This window comes from Cyprinus carpio, chromosome A1 (genome assembly GCF_018340385.1).
Source record: "Cyprinus carpio isolate SPL01 chromosome A1, ASM1834038v1, whole genome shotgun sequence".
NCBI classification, from domain to species: Eukaryota; Metazoa; Chordata; class Actinopteri; order Cypriniformes; family Cyprinidae; genus Cyprinus; species Cyprinus carpio.
Genome location: NC_056572.1, coordinates 21,904,125 through 21,917,187, shown reverse-complemented (window position 1 = coordinate 21,917,187; position 13,063 = coordinate 21,904,125).

Here is a 13,063-nt window from a genome sequence, read left to right as displayed (position 1 = left end):
GGAGGGAAGATTACGTCCTAATAGAGGCAAACGAAACTGTGATTGGTTGGGATGTTTTGCTGAAAATGTTGAAAGAGATAAAATGGGAGGTCAGAGAGGCAGAGAATTGGATTTCTAATAAGGCAGGGACAGAGATTGGGATCTGAAAAGGACAAGTCTCTGTAACAAGAACAGGGCCTTCTTAAAAGACAGGAGAAATAGAGAACAAGACACAAAAATGAGTGACTGAAGGATATAAACCAGCACGAAACAGGTGGGCTGAGGGAGGAGAGATGGGAAACCTTTGTGATGATGCTCTCTCACATGGCTTGTCACTTTCCTCTCATTCTGTCAGTCTTTCGCTGGAGCAGAGATTCGTCATCATAGCTTATCTTGGAAATAAAAACCCCATTCATCTAAACGCCATATTAAAGCCAAAGCCAAAATTCCTCTAGTGGAACAGCAGTTTCTATAGACTTTGTTTACAGCAGATGTCAGTCATTTCATTTAACCTGTGGAGGTTTAACTGTTTACGTCAGGAAATTTTCTAGGTTGAGCTTTGCCTCCAGGTTAAATGCACGGATTCCCACATGGAAACATTATTTTTGTTTGCTGGAAAGGATGCCCTTTGAAAGTTTAAGGTTCTTAAAGGAATTGGTGACCCAAAACAGAAAATTGTTTCATTATTTATTCATCCACATTCCATTTAAATCTGTTCACAAAGTAGACATTTTCATGCAGCTCTTTTCCACAAAGAGAAAGTTTTCCCAAATCTGACGGCATGACATCCTTCCTAAAATATAAAGGAAGCTATCCATTTCTACGTGAAAAGACCCATTTATACTGTTTAAAAATATAAAAATGATAATGTATCTGTGCTAAGGCCCAGGTAAATACTTTTCAATCCACTATAAAGCTAAAACCATGCACCTAAGCAAGTGGACTGAATGTCAGTGTTGTTGCCAGACAACTGTGGGATATGTGGCCTTTTAACCACACAAAACCTTATATCTGCCTAAATGTGATTCATCCTTCTTGTTTCTCTTTGTGTTGTACCACATTGGCCTGCAGCACCATATTTTCTAAAGTGAAATGGATAAATTCCCTGAAGGTCAAAATGGATGAGATTTACCTTGTATCTTTTTCATAAATGGTATAGCGGCTCAGGTTCAGGCTATATTTTCTAGCTTCAGGCTCTTCACATGTTTGCGGAGTTGGAAGATTTCACTTAAGGACTGATCTTCACACAAAGACAAGTATTAGTCATGAGAAGCGGCAGGCAACGTGCTAAAATCTAGTGTCACTGAGTTAGAAAAAAAAATAAAAATGCACTTTTGATTCTCATGTGAATCTCTTTGGTATCTTTCTACCACTTTGTAACTGTGTGTAAATGTTCAGTCAAAAATGAAAATTCTGTCATTATTTACTCAGCCTGTCAATCCAAACATCTATAAGTTTGCTCTACAAATATCTGTCAGCGAAGCACCATGGGCCAGCGCCCAGGAGGATGCAACACTTCTAATTGAGTTAATCTGAGGGCTTGGACAGGACAGAGCAAAGCTAGGGCTGGGTCTGCATCCTCTGGGGCAGCGCTTGCAGGTTCACCACCTGATCTCTGAAGGGAGTAGTGGGAACCTTGGGCACTTAGTCGTGCCGGGGCCTCAGGATTACCTGGGAGTCAGCCGGCCCAAACTCTATTCACGAACCGTCAACCGAAAATGTGTGCAGGTCCCCTGCCCTCTTGATGGAGGCCAGTGCAAGCAGGAGCAGAGTTTGTAATAAAAGAAACTTTAGCTTGACTGAGTGGGAGGGGGGATTCAACCTCCTGGGCCCTTTAAGGAACCTGATGACCAGGACATGCTTACCCACCGACTTCCCTTTTACGGGGTCATGGTATGCAGTAATCACAACAACCTGGACTTTGAGGGTGGAGGGAGACAGCCTTCGCTCCAGCCCTTGCTACAAAAAGGTAAGCACAACCCTGATCGGGCATCTCCATGGGTCTTCTCCTCGGAGGCTGCTGTGGATGCTGCGTAGGGGCGGACGCAGGGGGCCGCCCTTTGTGATGAGCAGAATGGGGTGCTGCGGCAGGATGTGTCAGATTGCCTCCGTCTGCTTCTGTGCAGCCGAGAACTGTTGGACAAAGCTTTCGACTGCGTTGCCGAAGAGGCCGGTCTGGGACACAGGGGTGTTGAGGAACCGTACCTTGTCGGTATCCCTCATGTAATCCAGGGATGGTGTTCCTGGACCACACGACCCAGTGAACTCGCAGTGACCTTCGTCGCATGGAGCGCGAGGTCAGTGGTAGTTGGGAGTTCTTTCAGAACTTCCGGATCATGACCACCCTCGTGCAGGTCCTTCAGTGCCTTGGACTGGTGCACCTGCAGTAACTGGGTGTTATGTAAGGCGGAAGCAGCTTCCCCGCAAGCTGTATAGGCACTGCCAGTTAGACCAGCCGAATGCCTTCAGGCCCGGGAAGGGAGCGACGGGTCTCCCCGCCAGGAGGAGGCGGAAACCACTTCAGTGTGTTTAATGCCCAGACACGAGAGACAGCGATCGTGACCATCAGCCGGTGCCAGGTAACGACCACATTCAGAAATGCACGGGTGAAACGGCATCCTTATAAGGACGATCTGTCGTCTTCATAAAGACGCACCTGTGAAGCTCTTTTAGAGAAGTAGGTTCTTTTAGGGAAATGCTCTTTTAGTGCTGAGGTGCACAGGGAAATTGGCCACTTGCAGCACAACAAGGGGGCAGTGCAGCCTGAAGTGCACAACCCACTTGACACAGAATGACCACCGATGAAGCGCTGTACCGTCAACACCAGAAGCTTCCAAGAGTGCGTTGAACTCATAGCTCACTTGAAGACACTGGATGGAGCAGAATGATGTTGTTGCTCGTCTCCGAACAGAAAGCTGGTATGTATTGCACCTGCTGCCTTCTTTTATTCACGCTGTGATCAGCTGCAGCTGGATGCAATAATTAAATGCCAGTGTGCATTGGCTTATTTAGTTTACACTTGAAGTAGATTGGTCTATCGAAGCGATATCCCAATTCGTCGGTCACCGACGTGACGTTGAGAGTGACCGACTGAAAGGGAACACTGATCAGTGCACACATACAAAGACTACATCAAATATGGTGACACAAACCTCAAACCTCAACTAAGTCAAACTGTTTTCACATGACCAAAAATCTAATCCAATTTATTGTACAGACATAAACAGTTGATCAGTTTCACGGAAGAAGTTTAGAATAACATGATTAAACAAACACTTCCTTTAAGTTTAGTTTCACATAGTTTAGCATGAAATTGATTTACTTACAACTACTCATTTAGACAGAAATGTGCCCCCTGAAGGCCGATTTATACTTCTGCGTCGAGTGTACGCCGTAGTGTACGTCGTAGGCTACGCACGTAGGCAGGGGCGGATTTAGTGAATTGGGGGCCCCAGGCAAATATAGGAATGGGGCCCTATACATTTGCACACATTTACCTAGATCAACCCTCGAGGTCCTTTTTTGTCGTGATGCTTGCTGCTGCACAATGGTGCCAGATTGTTGTGTCCAATGTTTTACATTTTTTATGTACATGTTCTAATGGGATTCTTTAATTTACTTTATTCATTTAGCAGATACTTTATTATTTCATGTAGACCACGAAATAGCAATTGATTTACTGTTTTTTTAGTTTAACATAAACAAAATAAATTATAAAATGATTTAACCTCACAACTGAAACTTTTATATTTACGTCAGAAGTATAAATTATTATATTATTTTAAAACAGGATTTATGTGAGTGAATATTCGCATGGTCTGAACAAAAAACTGCAGACTGGATTATTGAAAATGCACATTCATTCTCTGCAGTAGGAGGTGCTTTTGGAGTCAGAAATATAGTGGTTTCCCCGGTAACCGCTCTAAAACAAAACAGCTCAGCTCATAAATGGTACTTTTATCATACTAGGAATGAAAATGTGAGTTACCAGCGTAAGCCTAGTCATTTTAACTTAGGGCTGTCAATCAATTAAAATATATAATCACAATTAATGGCATGATTGTCATGAGTTAACTTGTCAATAATCGCAACTTAATTGCACATTTTTATCTGTTCTAAATGTAACTTAAATTAATATTTTCCCCATGGTTTCACAGACAAGGCTTAAGCTAGTCCCAGACTAAAATGCATGTTTGAGCTGTCTCAACTGAAAATATCTTGCTCTGACATATCTTCATATATGCACACCTGTAACACTTTCTTTTAAGCATTTTTGTAATGCAAAATTAATTTATGCAATAAATGTTTATTATTAGTGAAACCAGTTAACAGAGCATGAAGAGTAGACATAGGTCATAGATGTTTTTCAAAGAACTTGTTCATGTCTATTAGACACATGAAAAAAAAAAAAACAGAAATACTAGCTTCCTATACTTCTCTTTCTTTGCACTGAGCACTTTACACAAACCTGTTTGCATTTTCGCATGACAGGGCAGCTCACTTCTGAACATGCAAAATGTACATTTATTATTTATTATTACATTTGTTTGCCTCTCTGTGCCACATACTGTATTTTGATGCAGCTAAATTCTCAAAACTGTTTTTCATTGATACATTTGACTGTTTGTTGTCAGACAACGGGATGAAATGAAATAGTGACTGAAACGCGACCCATTAAGACTAACCAGCTCTCCCTTCGAGAAGTTAATCTGCACAAAAATATATAATCGGGCGTCGTCTGATAAAAATCGGGCTACAGAATAGCTTGAAGACAATAGCTGTGCTGTGATTTCAGCTATACTTATATGTAAAATTAGAGAAGCAACATATCAGTGTTTTAACTGAAAGCGCAGCTCCTTTCAGCCGCGCGCTGAACGCAGAAAGAGAACGTGTGAAGCGCGCGCTGGGAAAGAGGGACCTCGCATTCGTGCGGCAGTCAGCTTTAGATGCATAACATTTATTTTGCTACAAGCTGGATACACAAGAAGCACGACTCGGACGCGCAGACGATTGTCGTGCATAAACACCGTAAACAGCAACCGTTCGCGTGTCCGCGCTTAATGCGCATCTCCTATATGAAAGGCATTAGGGGGCCCTTGGCTTTTGGGGGCCCAAGGCAGTCGCCTACCTTTGCCTAATGGGTAAGTCCGCCCCTGCACGTAGGCGACGCCGTCGTGAGCATTTATACTTCTGCGTATGTCTGTTTTGCTCTGCAGTTACACCGCCGAAACGCGTGACGCGAGCGGGTTACGACGTTAGAGGCGAATTCGCTGCCGTCTGGCAGTCTTTGTAATCTCCCGAAGAGGAGTCATACGATGGCTGTATTTTCCTATTAATCGCTCGGTCACTTGGTCCATTTCCATGTTGGCTCTTCAATGAATTTCGAATTTAAAAATGGCGGGCTACAGAGTGCAGAAGATCATTCCGGAAATGCGTAGGAGGAAACGTGATACTACCAAGCGACCATCACCGATCTTGCAGTCCGCGTCGTCGCGACGCGTAGTTACATTTTTGAGGAGGTGCGCGTCAGGGTACGGCGAAGGTGACGACCCGTGTACACGTCAATGCGTATGCTACGCCGTACCTACTACGCGCACCCGACGCAGAAGTATAAATTGGCCTTGAGTGACCAACCATTTTACTCTTTAACATGTTTAGGGCAAAAAAACTAAATTGATGATACTAGAATATTAGGGGCTGATTCCAGAATGTTTTTTTTTTGGCAAATTTTGCTTGCCATGTTTTTATGTAATCAGGATGGCAATTTTTGGGCTCTGTACAAAACCGTCATCACAGGCTCCCTTAAGCCTAACCTGGCCCCTTATCAGCAGCCTTGTGTGTAATATGTATCAGATGGTCTGTGAGCAGTCCATGAGCAGGCCGTCTGAAGCTGAGACAAGGTTAAGCGAACTGAAACACAAATTGGTACAAATAGTTCTACAAAACCTGGTGCAATCTGGACTTAAGTGCCTTATTCAAGTGGCTTATTTCACAGGTCACTTCTATCTTGAACCAAACCTGTGTTATTTACGTCACAGGCCCAAAAGAGCACTACATACAACATTTATCATCTTGTCAGTACTGAGACAAAATGACAAATAACCAAGCCATATCTTAACCATAAGGCAGCGTGGTTGGATAACACAGAAATCCATCACATTATTATGCTACACCAAATGGAACTGAAAATAGCTGTAATGTAAGTCCCATTGGATTCGTTTTTGTGCCGGGATTCCTGCCTTTTGAGTGATACCATTTAACATGTGTTGGTTGGAGATAAAAGTGTTGGATCTGACTTCCAGCATTTTAACTTCTATCCTTCTATCTATCTATCTATCTATCTATCTATCTATCTATCTATCTATCTATCTATCTATCTATCTATCTATCTATCTATCTGTCTATCTGTCTATCTGTCTATCTATCTTTATCCTACCGCTTCATTCACATATTGTTGTAATGAGTTTACAAAACTGATTCTACAGACGAACCGCTATAGTTTGCTCCAAACTCTTTTAACTGTGTTGTCTGTATCATTTCAGGATATTTTGCAGAATGCCACTATTGACCAAGAACATAAAAAGAGAACTTGAATATGCTAAAATTAATTTGGATAGACCTGTGGAGTTCTGGAAGATTGTCTTATGAAGTGATGTGACAAACTGGAATTTTTTGGATCCATGGATCAGCAGTATGCCTTTGGGCAAAACATGGAGATGAGTCTCGATATGGGGACATCAGTCTCGATATGGGGGCATCATGGATTATTTAAAGTATCAGGCCACTCTGGCAAATATTGAGATGGGGGGGTGCTCTATGCTCCTATGCATCTATGCTCTTCTGCTCAGGTGTCTAAAGGATCTGCCCAATAAAACCATGTTTTGCTCAGCAAGAACACAAATTAGAGGGAACACTGACCATGGGTGTGTTAAATCAATTCAAATGCAATGAGTACCCAGCATCTGCTACCCCTATTTACTAAGTGCAGGCAGAAGAGCATAGATGCCCTTGCACTGGAGTGAAAATATCCTACTGCTTTGATCACAATTGTATATTATTATTATAACTATAGTGTGTTTCAAAACAACATACAGAAATACCCATATTTGACATTACACCTATACAACCTTGACACAATACAAGTGCTTGTTGAGTTCATGATTTGATACCATTGTAAGGAACCCATAATCCATGAAAATAAAATGGAACAGTCCATAACTCATGAAATATAATGATATATGGGAATTTTAGGCATTGTTGTGAGGCAATGTGGAAGCAGCATGCATGAGAAACATATTTCATTATTGAATTATTTAGTCCCTTCTTGTTGCCTGTTTCTAGTAAAGCAACATTGCCTTGGAGATTATGCTTTATTTATTCACTTTCAGGTGATCCAAGATGTATGATGAGTTTGGAGATAAAAACAGGTGATAAAAACATCACAATGATTTAACTTAAACCGTTGCTTCTGGCCAAGTCAATCAATATTATAGATTGCCGAGAGCAAAGTTTTGAAGTAAAAAAAAAAAAAAAAAAAATACACCCATTCACTGCAGAGAATCCATTGGTGAGCAAGTGATGTAATGCTATATTTCTCCAAATCTGTTATGAAGAAACAAATTCATCTATATCTTGGATCGGCTGAGGGTATAGCTAATTTGTTAGGGATGTTAGATTTTGATCAGAATGATAATAATGGCGTGAGATTGACAAAGGCCTCTATGTCAGTACTGACAATGCTATAAAATATAGCCCAGACACAAAGCATTTGCTGTGCTGTCTGCTGAAGTTTTTATTATTTTAGATCAACAAGGATTTCAAGCTCAAACTCATTGTTGCCAAAAAGGTATTAGCAGTATATGTTGCTCGTATTTGAACATCTAATAGTTGTTCATTTTAAAGGGTTCTTGCTTAGTCAACAGGAGTAATGTACTAGTTACTGATTTGTTTTCTTGTTTCAAAAGGGAAACGGCTATTAGCATACACAAATTATAATAAATTAGCACAATCTGTTTGGAAAAAAAAAAGTGTATGGGTGGGGGGTTGCTCATCAGAAGTTCCTAGAAGTTGCATGCAATAATTAAATAATAAACTACTTTAAATAATAAATTCAAAGGAACAAAAACATGATTGCTGTTCTGCGGCAATGTAATTTAACCATTATCCCATCCCATGAATAAAGTAGAGAGGTGTGTGCAGTAAGTGAATTATTAGGAGTGTTTTTGTTCAACATTAGTTTTTTTTTTTTTTTTTCCACTAGGCTTTTTTTCTGCTTCACTTAGTGGCATCACACACATGGGTGCACCCCCTCACAGCCCTCATTGAAATGCGTGTGATGACACGGCCTATTATAATGAACTGTTTAACACTGAAGATGTCTGATCCATGTGACCCCATAATCTCCTGTCTTTTGGCATAAGTTTTCAAATGCTGCAAAATAAATGTCTTCCATAAGACAATTTAAATTACATTTTTGCATGTTTTTCTGTAAAAATATTTTTTATGTTATAATGGATGGATGGATGATTTATTCAAATTGTAACACTTTACTATAAGGTTTAATTTGTTGACATTACTTAACTACACAAGTAACACAAACTAATAATGAGCAATAATTCTACAGCACTTAGATGATATATATATATGTACTTTTTTTAATCAAAAGTTATATCTATTAATATTAGTTAATGCACTGTGAACTGACATAAACAAACAATTGAAAATGGTATTTTTATTAACATCAATAATACATAATACATAAATTACATAAATTGCTCATTGTTAGTTCAAGTTAGCTCATGTGTTAAATGCATCCTTATTGGTTACCATTATATGGTTACCATTCAAAGAAATTCAATTCAATGACTTTGTTAACTGCTGTAGACTAGAAGGCAAGACATTTGAAAAAAAAAAAAAAAAAACACCAACAACAACAACAACAACAACAAAAACAAAAACAATTATACTGAGTTTTGTTAATATAGCATGCAACCATTTACATAAATTCAACTTATAAACCTATGATTATACAGCCATACAATTCATATTTTCTGCACTGATTTTTTTTTTTTTTTTTTTTTTTGGTTGGGGGGGGGGGGGGGGGTCTGTGGAATAAAGTCAGATGCCATTTTGAAATTTACACAAATGAAATGAGGCTATGCTGGATATAGATGTACTCTTTATAATGGTCTGCACAGGTAATTGATCACAGGTAATTTTCAAAAATTACAAAATTGTTTTATGGAGTTTTGTCTACTGGAAAAAAATATTTTGTCAGCAGAACAATTGGTATGTTGACAAACAGCAGTACAATCCAATGAACACACTGTACTTCTATCCTTTACTGCCTCCATTTCATTCCTGCCAAAAATTCAGACCCTTTCTGAAGTCTTAGTTCTTCTTTAAATTATATTTAATTAAATTAGATTTAATTATTCTATTGTCATCTTCATATAATAATAAAAACTAGAAAATTCAACACGTTGTGCAGCTTTTAATATTTTGCTCAAATATTAATTAATCAAATATTTATTAATCAAAATATCTATTTAGATAAATATATAGATATTTAATATTGGGTAATAGATAAATATATCTATTACCCAAAAATATTGAAAATTTTCAAATATTAATTTCCTCACACATACAGTACATTCTATAGTAGGGTTACTATTGGACTGGAGGATATATCTGCAGAAGCTGTTATAAGATTATGAAATGCCAAAATGTGTTTAAAATTAAGTTTAAAAAGGGGGTCAAATTATTTTAATTAATCAAATTTCAATTTTTTAAAAAAACATCTATTACATTAAACTTTGAGATGAGATAAATGCATTTTTTTCTTCACCCTTAGAACTATGTCTCATCAAATTAATGGATTTTGAATGGTTTTCAATGGGAGTCAATTTTGATTTAAGGTCCAGGGGTGAGTGTGCGTGTTGTTTTTTTTTAGACTAATAAGAGGGGTAAATATATATATAAAAAAAATTGTATTAAGAAGAACTGGGACCAATGAACTCTTAATTGCAGATAAAAGTCTGAATCAAGTTTTGCCAAAATATTTACTAAACAAACACACAAAGGGCAGAGAACTTGTTACTCTGCAGTCTGAGATATGGCCATATTCATGACATAAGATAGATTTTCATTTCTTCATATTGACACAGAAACATCTCCCCATCATTTCCTTCTAGCATTTGATTGGTTATTTGGGATGAAGTACCGACCACCTCTGGGGCCTGAGTGAATGATATAGATAGAAATAAAAATGTCAGCTTCTGAAGAAAAGTCAATATCAATTACTTCTGCCAAACTCATGCCTGCAGAATCATAGTGTGTAGCCTTGGGCCTGTCTGGCCATGGCTGACCAGAAACTGCATAGTTCTGTCTTATGTCGATGTCTCTGATACTATGTTTAATCTTATTGCAAAAAAAAAAATAATAATAATAATAATAAATAAATAAAAACTGTAAAAAGACAGAGTGCAAACATTAACTTAAAAATCCACTTAAAATTACCATTGGACTTTGAGTTGGATTCTGCTTCATGACCTGAATGAGATATTCAAGTATTTGTGAGTGGGAGGCCAGCGTTTGCCTCTGAGTCACGTGCACTTGTCATTGCAGCTCCAGACTTCCAAGGAGGCTGGAAGGATTGTACTGTGTGCATCTTGTGTCTCTCTGTGAAATGGAGTGAAAATGTGAGGGTGACAGATTTTTCAGTAATCCTCAAAGGACTCCTACACTAGTGGCAGTTTTTGGGTTTGAAGTCAATAAGCTGTTAAAGGAGTCCTATTGTGCTTTTCACTTTTTGAATTTTAGTCAGTGTGTGTAGTGTGTGTGTTTGGGCATAAAATGGATCTACAAATTTACAAATCTCAAAGTCCACTCCAAAGGGAGGTATTCCGTTTTTGTTTTTTTAATCCCTTTTCAAGAACTACAACAAAAAGCTAGTTTAGACTACAGCGTTGTTTTCTGGGTTTTGTGATGTCACAAAGTGGCTCATTAGAATATCATTTAAATAATTCCCGCCTACAGAAATTCGAATGGTTAGGGGGTGGGAAGGGGCGAGGTAGTGGTTAGAACCATAGACAGTATAAAAACATGGACATACTGTCCGTGACATCACCCGTAGGCTTCTGAAGAGCTTTTCTGAAGCTCAAAGTAGGCGGAGGCGGCCGTCGCAATTTTGGAAGCGCGTCACTCCCGGATAATCGAAAATGGGCAAAGAGGCGAGAGCTGGTTGCTGAAACCACGCCCACCTAGCTCGACAGCAGTGTCAGCAGCGGCAATCTACCGGTCACTCAAGTAGCCACGCCCTTAATTATGCAGACATTTAAGGCTTAATATATATATTTTATTTTCTGCTGTAAAGTTGGGCATTTTAACATGGGGAGTCTAAGGGATTGATTCCCTTTTGCAGCCAGCCTCAAGCGGCCAGTTGATGAATTACAGTTTTAGTCACTTCCTTGATGGCTTCACGAGAGAGAGCGGGACGTTGCCGCTTGGTTAGAACATTTGGTTGAGTGCATCAGACAAGACAACGACGAAGAAGAAGTGCTGCTGTAGCATCAAGTTTTTTTAAGCTAGTTTGTCATTGTACCTTACTGTTTTATTGTTGTTGTGCTTTTTAATTAAGAATAACAAATAATCCATATTTTGTTTTAGTCTTAAAAAGTTAAATATGTATGCATGTAAGCAAATCAGACAATTATCTTTTCTTGTAAAAGGTAACAAGATCGCAAGTTCGAAAGTGAAAGCACCCAAAGACCAGCTTATAACATAGCAAAAGAGGAACTCCTGTTCACAAAATTCAAATCACAAATAATAATAATGAAAAAGAACAGGTTGAATGCTCACTTTCATTTCCATATTATTATAAACTATGATAAGAGCACTCTGACAGTTGATGTGTTATAAGAGGGTTAGAGAAGTTTGATTTACCTCTCATGCTTCAAGTGCCAAATACTATTGTTTAATCCTTTGCCCTCTTCCTCTCTCTGAAATTGACTTCCTTAATTCAATTGACCAAAAGCAGAATCTCAGAGGAGATTCCTTTGCTTCTGGAATGGAAAGGGTACAAAAAGTGTTTTTAGTTTAAGAATACAAGCATGACACCCCTAACTATACATTGCAAACACTGATCACATTTTATAGAAATGTGTATAGCTCGTACTAATTATTCACCATGGTTATTTATTTATTTATTTATTTTAAATGGTGAAGCATTTATTGATTTTATTAATAAATGTACAGATTTAAAAATTTTCTTATAACAGTTTTATATTAGATGTCAAGAGTTATCCTTGTACATATTTAAATATGTAATATGGCAGTATATTGTAAATTCTGACCTACTGGAGACTTCAGCCACTGCAGTTCCAGTAATATCATGCTGATTATTATCATCACAAACAATATTATTAACATTTCACATATTTTAGGTCTAGATAAAACTACTGTTCAGTACAACACTGGCCTGAAATGTGGTACAGATGTGGGTCTGTAAAATTATTTAATGTTTAAGGAATTCTCACTCGAGCCTGCATTTATTTAAAAATTCAGTAAAAACTTTAATATTGTGAAATATTATTAAAACTTAAAATAAATGTGTTTTATAGTAATACATTTAAAAAAGTAATTTATTCCTTATGACAAAGCTGCATTGTCAGCTACCATTACTCCACTCTTCAGTGTCAAATGATCATACAGAAATCATCCTAACGTGCTAATTTTCTGATCCATATATATATATCTATCTATCTATCTATCTATCTATCTATCTATATATATATATGGCCATATATATTTTTCTTCAGAATAAAAAGTTCAAACGAACAGCATGTATTTGACATATATATATATATATATATAGTAATATTATAATTATTTTTTACAGTTATTTTGTTCAATTTGATGCATGCTTGCTGAATTAAAAAAAAAAAAAAAGTTAATGGTAAAGTTAATGTAAATGGTTAAGTGTAAATATTTTTGCACGTTTTGGCTCTGCCCTCTAGTGGTAAATGGATATTTAAAATGAGAACTTCCCACTTGTTTAGAAAAAACAAAACACAGACAATTCAGA